This window comes from Bombus fervidus, chromosome 6 (assembly GCF_041682495.2).
Source record: "Bombus fervidus isolate BK054 chromosome 6, iyBomFerv1, whole genome shotgun sequence".
Lineage (NCBI taxonomy): Eukaryota > Metazoa > Arthropoda > Insecta > Hymenoptera > Apidae > Bombus > Bombus fervidus.
In genome coordinates, this window is record NC_091522.1 from 11,264,495 (window position 1) to 11,279,831 (window position 15,337).

At 32.2% G+C, this 15,337-nt stretch overlaps 1 protein-coding gene across 4 annotated transcripts in view; it reads left to right on the top strand.

Moving 5' to 3' along the window:
* The window catches only part of LOC139987969 (probable G-protein coupled receptor No18), a 99,602-nt gene that overhangs the window by 39,982 nt on the left and 44,283 nt on the right, over nucleotides 1–15,337 (top strand). For 2 of the 4 annotated variants that reach the window (XM_072004820.1, XM_072004821.1), the window contains exon 2: nucleotides 9,853–9,966. The exons of the other annotated variants lie outside the window; for them this stretch is intronic. The gene's annotated coding sequence lies outside the window, so the exon portion shown is untranslated. The remainder of the gene's footprint in view (nucleotides 1–9,852; nucleotides 9,967–15,337) is intronic. 4 annotated transcript variants of the gene reach the window in all.

The window sequence follows — 15,337 nt, forward strand, 5'->3', positions numbered from 1 at the left end:
CAATTTATTTGCCTATATAATGTACTTTTTCATAGTTTGACGAGAAATATCTGCCGCTAGTTTATGTAGCTGGTGTAAATATCGCGAGGTAAACGTGTTTTATCATCTATCTTTCTTTCTATGAAACTGGATGTTTTATGATGAGTAATAGTTTGAAACTTAGAAAGCGCGTGTAAAATATGTTTTTGCAAGATACAAAATTCTATCGAAAACATGTACATACTTGGTGATATACGATGATGTTTTGCGAGAGGACAATGCTCTTTTTCAGAGAGGTTATACGGAGAACTTTAAAGTTTGCAAAGTTTTTAGAACATTTCAGTTTAGGTCAGTCTCGCTGGTAATTAACATCATCCTAGACTCTCGTAAAATTTGATGTAAATATCCACTAGTCATTTTGCCAAGGAAAACGTAGTTTTTGTACGGCAACATTTTCCTTTGTTGCATAATTAAAAGACCAGCGACGTGATTGGAATGGTCCATGTCCTGCTAGAAAGAAGCGAATTTCCAAGGAAGCCTTGGGAAGAAATTTTCAGAGACACGAAACGTTTGGGATCAGTTACGGTGAACATTGAATATTTCAGAAGATAAAATATTTAAAATCTCCTTACAATATGCACAAAATGAACATGTTCGCACTTAAAGATGCACATACTTTCTGAATGTAGTGACATGTAATATTATGATACATAAACTTTAATGATCTCTTACTCTGCTTTAGTAACCCAGAATTCACTACAGTTTTATCTGTAGCATTTTATGTTGAAAATTTATTCATATATATTATAAAATTCGTTCGTATATCATGTTTTATTTTAGTGTAAATACAAAATACACGAAAATCAAGCAACCGTTAACTCAGATAAACGAGATTTCTTTTGCGTGAATAGATATTACTACAGCCGATATGTTAAATTAATATCATAGGTTTGTCATCATTCGATGTTGTGGAAATGTTTCTTCGTCAAAGTAAATAAAATAAATAAATCAGATACAGAAAATTTGTCTCGGGCGAATGCAGACTATAATAATCGATATTTTAAGGTAACGCTATAAGTTCACCAAAACTTTCGACGACACTGAAATTATTTTTCAAATCGTTAAAAATAGTCTTAGTTTACGCGTGATTCAACATCGAAGCACGATTTTCTATTTTTAAAACGTTTTCCTTATCAACACGTACGTGTAATTTGAACTTTACATCGCAGTGCAAATTAGTTGCAATTTTCTACATTTCGGATAAAAGTGTAATATCGTTGCACGTTACTCTTGAAATACGTTATCAAGCGTATATTTCACAAATATTCGGGGAAAGTTATCACGGCGCGTTGTTGCTCTCATAAACTTAAAGCGTAACGATCACGACGATGATAATAAATTGCCGTTGTTAACCACATCGCGAGGAAGATTTAAAAGGATGATGCACGTGAAGCAGCATTAGCGATACGGGCCTGGTCATTAGGAATGCGATTTATGTTCCGCCAGATATGCGGTGCCATCCCGGACAAACCGATTATCAGAGCGAAAACGACGATTGCATCAATCAGTAGAACACGATTTATTGATAATAAATTGAATCTGTTAACCGAAGAGATATCTAACCCGAACACGGCCATGGAAGTAATTCTGTCATTTTCAACGTTTTCATTCAAGTATGGAACATGCAATATACTCTGAATGTAATGGAAGACGTTAAAAGTAAAGAAAGAAATATCAGCATATTATATAAGATCAATTATATAACTAATAAAAAAGATATACGTATTGTTATAATATCTCTGATCAGTCGATTTCGAAAGAACATTCGTGTTCGAAATATTCTTGCAACGAGTCATCTTTGGTTGACTGGTTGGATTTTGACGATGTTATATTATTCACGAGTTAGTTACGAAAAAATATTTCTGATTGAATATCTCTTGCAATTGGGTTTGTGTCCAACAATCTCTTCCCAATTGTAACTCTACCGTTTAAGTTGCAGGCGCATGAATACTTGATCACGGAGCAAAGACGTCAGAGCAAAACATAGCCACTTTGGAAGTACAAATAGAATCCTTTCATTGAATATTACTGTATTTAAATCGGGAAAGAAGAAATCGGTGGATAATTTAGTCGAGCAAAGCAACGACTAATTTTAGTGTCCTAGTTTTTCACACAGTTCAGTTTATCGACGAGAAGAAAATTGTCGCTGATAGGTCAAGGGTGTAATTACACAATTACGATATTTGTTTGCAATACAAGCACGTGTTTAGAAACTTATCGATTTCTTAATTCGTTTACTCATTATGATGATATTAAATATATCACCTGATAATATACACTTCTTGATTCAAATTGTTTATCGAATCGATATGTTAACTGTTTATTAAATCAGTCGATATGTTAAACATTTATCAAATATTTATTAATACGATTGTATAACAGTTTCCTAAAACACGTGATGCGAAATATATCAAGCAATATACGTTAAGCTTTAGTCGAGTTCAATTGTAGGCTAGCAGAAATAGATGATAATTAAATACTTGATAAATTAGATTTCGGAAGTACCTATGTTACCAAAGTTTGATCAATAGAACGCCGAACACTTTCAACAGCTGCAACTTATCTCGCACGAGTTTCTAAATCTACGCTGATTGAGAATACTTACAATTCAAGATCTTATTTCCACTCTCTAACTTTCCTACCTTTCCTAGAATTTTACGACGAGATAACACAATGCCAATAGGTTGGCAACTATTTTCTTTGATATAGTTATAAAAAAGATATGAGATTCGGCGAGAGGATAAAACAGAAAATAAAATTAGAGAAATTATCGATCCTTTCCCGTGTTTCACAATTCCTACCTTAAAATCACAGAAAAAACATGATAAGTGCATTTTTATTAATTCTTCTACTTTAATGTCTAAAAATATAAAATAATTATAAACGCGAAAACCTCTTTCGATCCAGCTAAATTTATAATTTAGATAAATAATATCTTAATATCTTCAAATGTTCTAAATTCTAAACCCGTTTTAAACTCGTTGTCCCGTAAAAAATAGAAAATTTGATTTATCGTATTCTTCCCTTGTACACTTTTCGATCGATATAAATGCTAAACGTCGATATTTTCTGCTGTATAATGTAATTTTCTATACATATGCACGTGTATGTCTTCTTATAGTAATACTTAATAAACGTAAGTAGCTGAATCACAGCCACAGCAGCTGGAAAATGTTTCTATATAAGTTCGATGATATGGAGCATGACAAGAACATATGAATATATACATACATAACATATACGTCATGCTTCACACATGTGAACGACTATGACTTGTATGGGCCTCCTCACTTTGAAAGTAAATTGTTTGAGAAGAACCATCATAGCAAAAGATAATAAAGAATACTACGTGTACGTTGAGAAATTGATGTTATACCAAAGTTTAACATTTCGATACCAAACGTTTAACCTACCGATTTGTTTAATTAAATTTTATCAAAAATTCTGAATTCTTTCAGTACTAGAGAAATAGAAATAGGGAAATAGAAAAGAATTAAACGCGTTATTTAAAGCACATGATCATTTCCAAGTTGTTGTATAAAAAGAAAAGTTTCTCTTGGAACAGCTGTGCAAAGCTTCTACGAAAAAAATCAAGATCTCCTTAATTTGCTACGCATTCTCGTGTTAAATTAATGAAGAAATTAATCGGAGAGCGAGCACGTGGTTCCGTGTTACTGTGCATTACGAGCTTAATTACGCAACGCACTCACCTCGCACAAGCAAATTGAAATAAATTAAACTGCAGGAGTTTGTTTGACAAAGGACTTGTTTCCACATTCTGCTTTACTTTTAATTTGTCCAACTCAAATACGACTTCTTCTTCTGTCTACGTATAATTTTTGTTATAAAGTGAACAATACAATAATAATATTACGAGACGCGTGATTCTTTACGGTTTTAAATGGTAAACGACCCATATATCAAAAAAATCCAAAAAATTATTTCTCTGTTGCAAAAGAGCATAAATCTTGCATTGAATTAATTTTAGTAATATAATGTTATTTTCATATTCATCGTTAATTTGAATTGTGACGTAAGTACAATATGAAATTTATAATAATGGCAATATTCGGTTTAAAGTCGAAGCACGTCTGACAAAGACTGGACGATTCTACTGTGGTCGGCCTATATCATATTTGTACCGATCTGCAATATCGTTTTATTTATTTTCTCATGTGTTATATTATATATTGTATATCATGCAAGAAAATATTATATAACGTTTAATTTGATTTTGAAATTATTGTAGTTTCTGATATTTTTGTCATAGCAAAGAAAGAAGTTCGAATGTATGAGAACGTATGAATACACGTGTCAGCGAAAATCTTGAATTACAATTAGATGTAGTATAAAAGTTACTACATACATATACAATTGTGATTTCTCAGCTACAATAGATAGATACGGAATTACGGATATCTATATAATGATTCAATATTTGGTGATTGCTAAAATGAGATATTTTGTGAAACAATATAATTCTGGTAAAATTATATGACTAAATGGGAAACAATGCAGTGATCAACGAACCTATTAATTTCTATTATCGGAAATGGTTAGTAATAATTGATATTAAACGCTATAAATTTAAATTACTATTATATGAATTACGTTATGTTGTAAGTGAGACATTTTAATGAACCAAGAATTCAGCTATAGAAGCAAAACTTAATATTAATCGTAAAGGGCTTGCCAAAAAATATCTCTTTATTCCTATTAATTCCATTAATCTTTTAAAGTATCGCTTACATAAGCGGGTCAAGAAATTCTTTCAAATTTTAAAAATATATACACGACGTTGCATGGTAGAAAGGTGTAAATATTTTGCCATTCGTTTTTTGCGTTTATCCTTTAAAACACTTTTCTGCTGTCGATATCTTCCGCTTTTGTTCTTCATCTCCGTAGTGTAAAGTTAACGGAATGTAAACTTGTTCAAAACGAGACGAAATTGCACCACGTGACATGATCGACGGGAGTGTTCGACCTGGAAGTGACAGCGAGTGTATCATGAAATGACAAGTATAGTCTATTGTATATCTAAAGCAATCGCGTGTCGAGAGGATCAGCTAAAGCGATATAATAGAACGTATTAAATTTACCATAGTTATTAACATTTAGTGATGTATATTTTTCTAAAGATGAGATTCTTAGATTATGCCTGAATTTATTCAACGTATTTCATCAAATGTTATTTCTCGTTTACGCTGCAATGCATTCAGGCGTAAGAGTGAACTCGTGTTCTGAAGTAGTGGAATAACAAAATTAAACTAATAAAATAGTAAAATAACACGAATTAAACTGGCATCTGTCAGAAGTGGCTCTGGTACAATTAATACCGTCTGAACCTTGAAAAACAAGGTTGAATATACATATTTATTTTCAGAGTTTCCTGGCAAATATATCCCCGAAATTGTTATTTTCGATATTGACATAGATAAATGTCAAAGGTGAATAGAAATGCTTCTGAATTGGAATACAGACTTGAAATGCATCCAACATGTTACGTAAACTCTATGAAATGCTATTGTTTGTCTCCATTTCTGCGTCTCGTTCCTTAGCAGACTATGAGAGGGAGTCTAATGCCTTCCGCTTCAAATGATGCTGATTGAAACTACCAACGTTTTCTGAAAATAACTCCACCTCTCTTACATTGTACCTTTGGCCTGATCTTCTTTAGAGAACGAACGAACGATACTCCCCTTAATGCCCAAGCATGAATAGAAGTTTGGCAATGATGTGAAATTTCCTGTGAAACCTGAAATCCTCAGCTCCTACAGTCTACATCGATTCTCAAAATTAGCTATCCAATGTTTCGAACTGATATTTATTTTGTTAATTGGTAAGAGTGTTCGCGGTTTTGTATTTTTATTATATTTATTCTTTTTATTAGCTTGTTTCTTTAAAGCAAGTTTCATTAACTTCGATCGTTGTGGTTTGAACGAGTATTTACTTCTTCATTAATTTTCGCAATTAAATAAAATGTTTTGAATAGCAACGAATGTTTCTTCAGTTTAAAAATAAATTGCAAGAACTGTGACGTGGTCCTAAATTAATAGTAGTTGTAATTAAAAGTTTCTCTAAAGTGAAAATGTGATAGAAAACGACGGTTGCACAATAATTACGAATCCTGATGGACATGAAATGGAAAATATTCATCATCAGGTAGAATAAGCTTAATTTCATTTTGTTCAAGACTTCGGTAATTGTTTCATGTAAATGATATGAAATATTATCATAAGTATTACGAAATACTATCGCAGATGGCATTAATGGTACATTTTCCCTCCATTTACTATGCATACAGGTAGATGCGCGTGCAAATATGACTCTTTCAATCACGCAATTCAGCTCTTCGCATTATGCGGCTAATTAATCATTCGTCATTTGATTGATTATACAAACACGGAAATACGGATCACCGAATAATCCAAGGTACAGGAATCAGAACAAACTTTCTTCCCACTAATATCTTCTAGGTCAATATATTTGTGGTTAGAGTCTTTTCTCTCATCTCTTAGAGATATCAGTTTTTGCATTCGTGTAATCAGGCTCTTAATTTCATAAAACATTTTCGTATTAAGGAAACACGATTATAGCCATTAAGATCATCGGTTGTCTCGTATCGTTATTATCGATTACGGTAGAACACCGTGTATCTGAATTCTATTCATTAGTACGAAATTTTAGTTAGTGTCCGATTAACTAAACTCCTGCCAATTGAATCCACTTATCTGAACACGAACTCCTATTATTTGAATGAGAAATCATAGATAGCAGGGAGAATCAGTGAACTCCTATTATTATATGTATGAACTCCAGTTCCACGAACTGTTTGTTCCTCGACGAGTTCACACAAATGGAGTACCACTGGTACCTATTACGCTATCTCTATCATCCCTATTTAAAAGCGAGTAGAAAAGTAATAAATAAATCAATAATGTTATACAGAATATTTACATGTTAGGTTTTGTTTTATCTAAGACTTTGCAAACCTGTCCAAATCTATAATAATAGTATTATTCGATTTTAAAGGCGAAGCACGTCTGGCACACTGTACAACTCTACCGTGACTTGTCTATATGAGATTTTTATCGATCTACAATATTATTTTTCCATTTATTTTCCCATACGTACATATATTGTATACACTGTCTACTATATATATATACTATATAAGGAAGAATATCAAACTAAAACTGGTACTATGATATAAACCGCAATTTGGAAATATTTTTCTAGTTTATATCTTCTCTACTCTTCTTAGTTGGTAAAAAGAAGAAAAAAGCAACATACTGTACGAAAAATATTTGTACACCATTTATATATCAACTAATCCAGAGATTTCTCGAATGCAACGATTGGTACGTCGAGAGGAGCAAGCTACGCATTGAAAAATCGTATCACGTGCGAAGATCGCGAAAGCGAATTCGAATTGTTACGAAATAACGCGTGATGGAGCAGCGTCAGATGTGAAATCTCGCGATTGGCGGACGTTTGAGGATGAATTAGACGTTTCACGGTGGTTACCTATTTGACTCGCGCGTCCTTCAAAATGCTGCTTCAAAAGCAGCGGATTTCCACTTGAATACGATGCCCACGGCTGAGATATTCGCATTTCAGGAAACCGTGAAACTGTCGACTCTTCAGCCTGGTAATATTTGAAAAGATAGCTTTTACTTGACAAAACACGAGTACATATTTATCGTATATACCATGTGTTCTGTATGCGCGACATCCCGAGGCTGTTACGAATTTCCTGTTCAATGTTACACAGTGGGCGGCTCCTTTACCGACTCAGCATTTTCCAGCTGGAAGACGCAAAGCGATTTCTAGTGTAACTCCCGCCGGCGAAGGGCTCCTGTTGCAACCGTTGCGATTCTCTTCCATCCAAGCGATTGGCTCTGTTTAGTCAGAGATGTTCGGTTTAATGATGTATAATTCCGCATAGTTCGTACTCGCGCATTGACGCTTACCGCAACATATCTCGAATTGACTTTCTTCGCGCGGGATGTCGAGTTAGAGAATTTCTTCCCAGAATATGTCCCACAATATGATTTTCACAAGATTGGATTAGTAAGTTTCATTGCACTTTCTGCGAAATGATAGAACGATAGATTTGAAGTGCATTTTTAACATCGAATGAGTCATTGAAAAGTCGCATTGACTAGTAACATAGAAGACGGATAACATGGAGAAAGTAACTTTATTCCGTGTGAAATTCAAATGAATCGTTTTCAGATAACTTCATATTTGAGTCAATAAAATTTTTCAAGCGAAATAACAAATAATCTCACAAAGATAATGTACATTACCCAAATAATTACTTTTTAAATATATCGTTTGGATAGTAATCCGCAGAATTTTTATGATCGATACTTTATATCTCCTTTTCTTCATTCCATCGTAATGTATTAAATACATATATATAATATACAGTATATACAGATAGCAGAACATCGATAATACAACGATATAAGAGAGAGATTAAATTTTTCTAAATCCATTTGTTGTAAGAAAGGAAGGAAATATTATCGAAGCGGTTGTTAAATGTTCCAGGTCGTTCAATTGACCTTTCTCGATTTCGTTCTACTTTACTACATTCTCGATTCGTTTATCGTACACTAAACACACTCTAACCGTATATCATGTATTGTGTGCGTGCATCGAATATCTTTCCTATCACAGTTCTTTTCTGTTCATGACGTTCGTATACAAATTGACGTTTTATCAATACTCGCATCTTAAAGGAATTGTTTAGAAACTGCGTGCATAAACTCTCACAGAATATCAAGTGCAAACTGTGCAATATTCGTTTTTTTTTTTTTTTTAAATGACAAGTACATGTCGAATTGCTTTTAAATATTTTCAAACAACATTTATAACTCTATCTCTTTTTTTTTTTTTTTTATCAAACACGCGTTAGCCTCTTGATTTAAGTCGATATTGTAACATGCTAAACAGTATTCACTTGACCCTTTCACACAGCGCACATCACATTGAGAATTAAAGAGAAACAAGTCGTATTATGGAAATTGACCAATTCATATGCAAGACATCCTTGTTATTATTTGAAGATGGAAATTTTGCTTTCCTTTTGATATAGGTATAGTTTATTTCTCATTTTAATACTATGCTCTGATTGTACTAACTAATAAACTAATATCGTTGAGAATTCTGATTGTCAATTCGCTAATTATTCATCTTAATACATTAAACGAGATGAAATTACATAGATACACTACATTATTTCTTTATTTTATCTTTCACCTTCCATTTTTTTTAATTTAATTTATTTTATAATAAATTTATCAAACTAACACTACGTTAACAAACCAAGACCAATATATACATTCAAGTATAAAATTGTTCGTGTCTCTCACAAATGCTGAAGCAATCTGCAAGACATTTTACTTTCGTAGATTCATCTTAACATGTCAAATTTATACAGAGGATCGATGAGGGTCAAATGTTTGAATTATTGAATATACAAGGTAATAGTAGATTGGATAATAAATTTGTATAGGATTCTGAATGTACATGAAAAAGGAATCAAAAAAAGAAGATAAAATTTCTTTATAAAGAGCTTATTAATCAAACATAATTTCAGTCAATGATAATTGATTATTATACTTAGTATCTGGAGAATTTAATAGTATATTAAGATACGATAATTTTATTCGTTCGATAGATAAAAGTGTAACGGCAAAGATAAAAAAGTTAGAGTATACTTATACTGCAAAATATCGTGCAGCTAAAATTGAAGCGGCTAGATACAGCCATGAATGTAATTTCGTGAATTATTTACATGTATAGGTGTACCAACTTGAAGAGAAGCTTTCAAGTAACGGTTCACTTTTTTCTTCGGATCCGGGGTAATGCTTGCAAAACAGAAGCCACTTTAAGACAGCAGGGTGATAATCGAGAATGGTAAGTTGATGTTTTATACTGCATAGTAAAGCGAAGCTACCAGGGTACGAGGGATGAGGTACCGAGACCGTGCTACCAAGGAAGGAAATCTTTTTTTCCACCAACTTCCTTTATGTTCGAAAATAAGAACAGTTCTTTATGAGCATAGCTTCCTCGAAAAACGTAAATTTAAATCGTTGGATAAAGTAAATTGTCCAGAATTATAATGTGAAAGAAAGGAGGAGGGGGGGGGCAGAAATGTATATAGAAATTGAAAACATCTGAATGTTCTGAAACGTATCGACTAATGGATTTTTGACACAAGGATAGATGGTATCGACGGCTTTTATACATTAGTGCAACATGAAACAGGAGATTAATAATTAAAAAAAATGAATGTAGTCACGAAGCAACTTTCGACAAAATAAAATGTTGACTTTAGAGTGTGAATTAATTTAAGAATAGTGCTTTTTCTAATTAATTCTTATTATATACTAATAAAATTGTATGATATATTAACGCATGACATAAACAAATCATACTGTTATTTATGGCAAAATTAAACATAACGGAGAATTGACGAGGAATAATCATCAAAGAGAAATTCATTCGAATAAATCTGATTTTTAAACGTAACTGAATCCTTTGTCCGTCCTTGTGACGATACGTACACCTTTATTTGAATTTGCTGTTTCCAACAATTGCGGTTTCATATTCGAGCTCATATTATTTCATAAACAACTTGATGCATATGTTTTATTTGTAACACGAATATTCGACTGTTTTATCAAATGAAACATTTATTCGACAGTCTATATTAAACATTATTCGAACATTTTACTGCAATAAAAATGAAATAAATTACATTTTAGTACAATTTTATTTTCATGTGGAATTATACGAGCTAGAATATTTTATTAAAATCAAATGACAGAAAATTTGTTTGATACGTACTACTAAATCAGATACACCAACACGTATAATTTCTATTATCATATGTAATAATACATACGTCTAATATATACATATATAATAGTACTTATCGAAAATTTATTGAAATAATAAGAAGAATCATTTTCATTCGCTTCGAAAACGAGCAAAATATTCAGTAAAAAAATTTCATTATAAGAAGGGGAATTTTAATAAAATTTAATTAAATTCTTTACACTTTTAATTTTTCTTTTGATATTATTTTAAATTTCGACCTGAGAAATGTGGACAAATCATATATTTTATGGAAGTTAAGCTCAGATAGTTTCTATATTCATCGAATTGGATGATCGATATGACGAAAATTGAACCGAAACCAAATAACTAATTCCTCTTACATTTTATTAAATACACACTATACGATACATTTAATGAGATGTATATAGAAATAGCTGTACATATATATACTGTCTTTTGTTATCAATTTATTAACATACTTGATTATTGATTATTAAAAGCGATAAGATTTAATTTTCATTCCTATGCTAATTAAGCATATCGTAGTAATTTACAGTATTTCTAGTCTATTGAAGTGAAATCTTCTTTTTTCACGTGTTTCTAATTCACATATTTCCATAGAAAATAAAAGATATCGACAAATCACCGAGCTACCAGAATTTGGTTCACAGATACAAATTCAGCAGCAACGATCGAATAGTATCAGCAAATCTACGAAACGCTTGAAAGTCAATGTTCAAATTGTAATTTGTATAACACTATCCGCCTATCGAGATCAGATCGGTGACAAAATTACCACTCCATTCCAGTTTAACGTGCAAACGCTTCGTATCGATGTGAAAACGTTACATGCAAACGATCCCCCTGCGTTGATTTGCATAACTGATTTAAAAAACAGCGAACAGTAAAGGAAAAGAAGAAAGAAGAAACAATACAAAACGATCGTATTCAGATGAGAGCACGCGTAAAATTGGATTTCTCGTACAACTCGATTTGACCCTTCCAGCAATTTCATCATATAAGCGGGAATCTTGAAAGAAATTTTTCTCAGACCTCGGTCGATTTCTTCCTTTTTTTTTCTTTTTGTTCCAAAAACCTGCAAGAGCTTGAGGAACACTCGAGGTCACGCATCTATGAAAAATTTATCGCGCGTAAATTATGCAAAATTGCTGTACGTTAAAATTCCCGATACAGACCAACTTTACGATACGAACGTGACTTTTTCGTTGTTTGCGACGTTGTTTAAATGCTTTGTCACTTTCGAATCTTCAGGATGTGATTATGAGAAATATTTCACCTATTTCGAAGGAATTTTGTATAACTTTAACGTGGTAGAAAAAAATGATTTAATTGTGAATTTGAGAACTTTTGCTACAGATTGATATGCTCTACGAATTCATCGGGATGCAAACATCGAGGGAGGATTGTTGACTGTACGTCTACATTCGTTATACTGCGAGTTTGTGTATACGCATGTCAAAACCAGGAAATCGTCCAAAAAAATCTTCGTTAATGACCTCTCGTCCCTTTGCACAGGACTGTTGGGAAATATTTTACGAGGTAAAATTAGAGTTCAAATGTAGCTTTGGATTAGTTCTGCACGATGAAACTAAAATTCAAACGTGAATTGGCTTGTTTTTGCTTTACTACGGTTTACTTTTCTACGCAAAATCCTTCGCCTTTGCTCCACGTATGTAGATACTCTGAATTTTTATTTTTTGCGTTTTCGAGCATTGGAATTGTTTTAATTTTCTTACGTAAAAGTCCCGGATTTTAAGGTCACAACAATTAAATTTGCAATTTATTGTACTGTACGAATGGGTACGTAATTAAGAAAATTATTTATATTCACTACGACGAAGCAGTATTCCAGGACCTTTGAACTAATATTATATTAGTTGATAAATATTTAATAAATTTCAGAACATAGTCTATTCCTCGCTGCTATGTGGCATAGCGTTCTGTGAATATGTTGCGACAAGCATTCATCACATTGCATAATAATAACATTATAATAATAACAACAAGTTGTCACGGTAACCATGATACAACCTATAAAAGATTCTAATTGTAAATGAAGAAACAAATCAAAAATACAACACTTGGGTTTTGAGAAAATCAAGTTTGGAATTTATTAAGTATATGCGAATTTGCTTGGGTATGAGTAGACACTCAGTAACGGACAACAAATTATAAATCATAAACTCTCCTTTTACAATGTTATAATTTTACGTAACTAATTAGGGTAACAGAATAATTTGTAATTTGTACAGCTAATATATTATTTTTTATAAAATTATTATGATATTTATGCGGTGTAAATCACCGTGGATTAAAACGAATACCGCAGGCTAGAATTTTAATATTCAAAGAAAGAGAAAACGCGAACATAAGAAAAAGTAGGAAAGAAAAATACAACGAAGCTACTGAAATCTCATGTAAATACATATAATGTTCATTTTACGCAAACTGACCGCCGGGTAGAATTAATTTACGTTACAATGCCGTATCTTGGAAAGTGTTCATATTCTCAAATAATTGCTGCTCATGGAGTGCTTAAAGAAGATGATTCTTTTCACTACCGCTACGTACTTAAGTATATAGCTGAATAGGCTAATTAAAATTCAACAAATTAATATTATCAACATTCTCGTTTCCTTGAATGAATTTTAAATATGTTGTTAATTCATTTAATTAAATGTACGTTCTTCCGATATACTTTTCGCATAGTTCTGCTAACTTTCTGCCTGTTTAACGTAGGCACTATAGTTCGGAAACAATATTTAGAAACGAAATGAAATGCGTCTGAAAGATAGTAAAACTGACAATCAGTTTACGAAGTCTTGTACGTTTCGCAGAATGTAAAGACTGATATGCTATCCTATAAAGATCCTTAAGATAGTTGTTAATAAATTCATAAAGAACGAAGTAAACGTTAATGATCTTGTATTTAATATATAATGAAAGCTTTAGTTTATAAATCCATAAGTAACGAAGAAAGTATTAGAATTGTTACAAGTATTAATATAATATAGAGAAAATCGAAAGCAGAATAAAAAATATATGTAAGAATCAGTTATTCGTTAAGCTGATGTTTATTAAATTAATATTTCGTTTGATGAATACATTTTCTATTAAGCCAAATTAAAAGAATCTAGAATTATTGTTTGTACCTTTTATCTGTTCATCTGTGGCACAACCATTTATCTTCTCCGATCATGTGAATCTATATGAAAACTGTACAAATTCTATTCGAATTCTCTATATCTGCTGTACTATTGTAAAATTTCGGTGCAGTGAATCGTATCGAAATTGATAGAAGTACGTCGTCTGTGTGTACGAATTTCAAACATTCTTCATTGAAGTATCTCGCTGGATGAATGACATTGTAGTACATCATTGAACATTCCCTGTCGGTTGGTCAAATGTGTACGCTGTCGTAAAGTAGGTTGCGGCTGCATACGTATAAACATCTCCAGCGCAAAATTAAATTCCGAATAACTAGGAAGCTAAGCTTCATTTGTGTACATCAACTCTTCACATTTTCTTTACATCTATAATTGATCTTACAAGCAATTTCTACATAATATTTATAAATATCCTGTATATCGTGCGTCCATATACCGATCGATAGTAATACAAATATTCTTTTGTATAGCTTTTCACTGTTGCGTGTTCAGATACGTATTCTTGATCCAAGAAATACGAGTAAAAATGCTAAATATTTATTTCTATCGGTCTTTAAGCAAATAATAGACTGAAATAAAATATTAGAATTTTTAAAGATAACAAGTTTCGTCTGTGTTATAGACTTTGCACGATCCACTATTATTAGCAAAAGAGGAACTAGCACGGATAGACTACACCTTTATCGGTCAATTATGCACGCTTAACACTCGAAAGCGCGTGTATATCTTGAAATCATGCTTGCATTATCTACATAACTCCCTTCAATACAGCTATCAATGCACAAGCACTACGATGTCAGTTTACAATGCAATCGAGCTGAATACGATTCCAAGCCAACCGAACACTACACCTACTGTATGCATCAAGAGTTACGAAAATTTGGAAAATAACGCCCTTTGTTATCCTAACGAGGAATGCCATGTAATCGTGTTTCGATTTGAGATGTGCGATCTTCTCACGCGAGTTATTCGTTTCGATCGTAAGATTGTATTATAGACGCGAACGAAAACAATAATCAAACACGTTTACGATAAAAATATATATTAATCAGAAAAGGTATTAGCTTTCCCGTTTCTCACAAATAAAAGTAATAAAATAATGAGAAAATGTTTCCTTGACATATTTTTTTTTTTTAATAATATAAATAATAAATTCCTGAGAGGGTTAATCACGACGGAAATCTTTCTTTTCTTCACGTTCCCGACCACAACATCCATGCCTCTCAAATAATGAATGCATGCATGCAGAATACAAA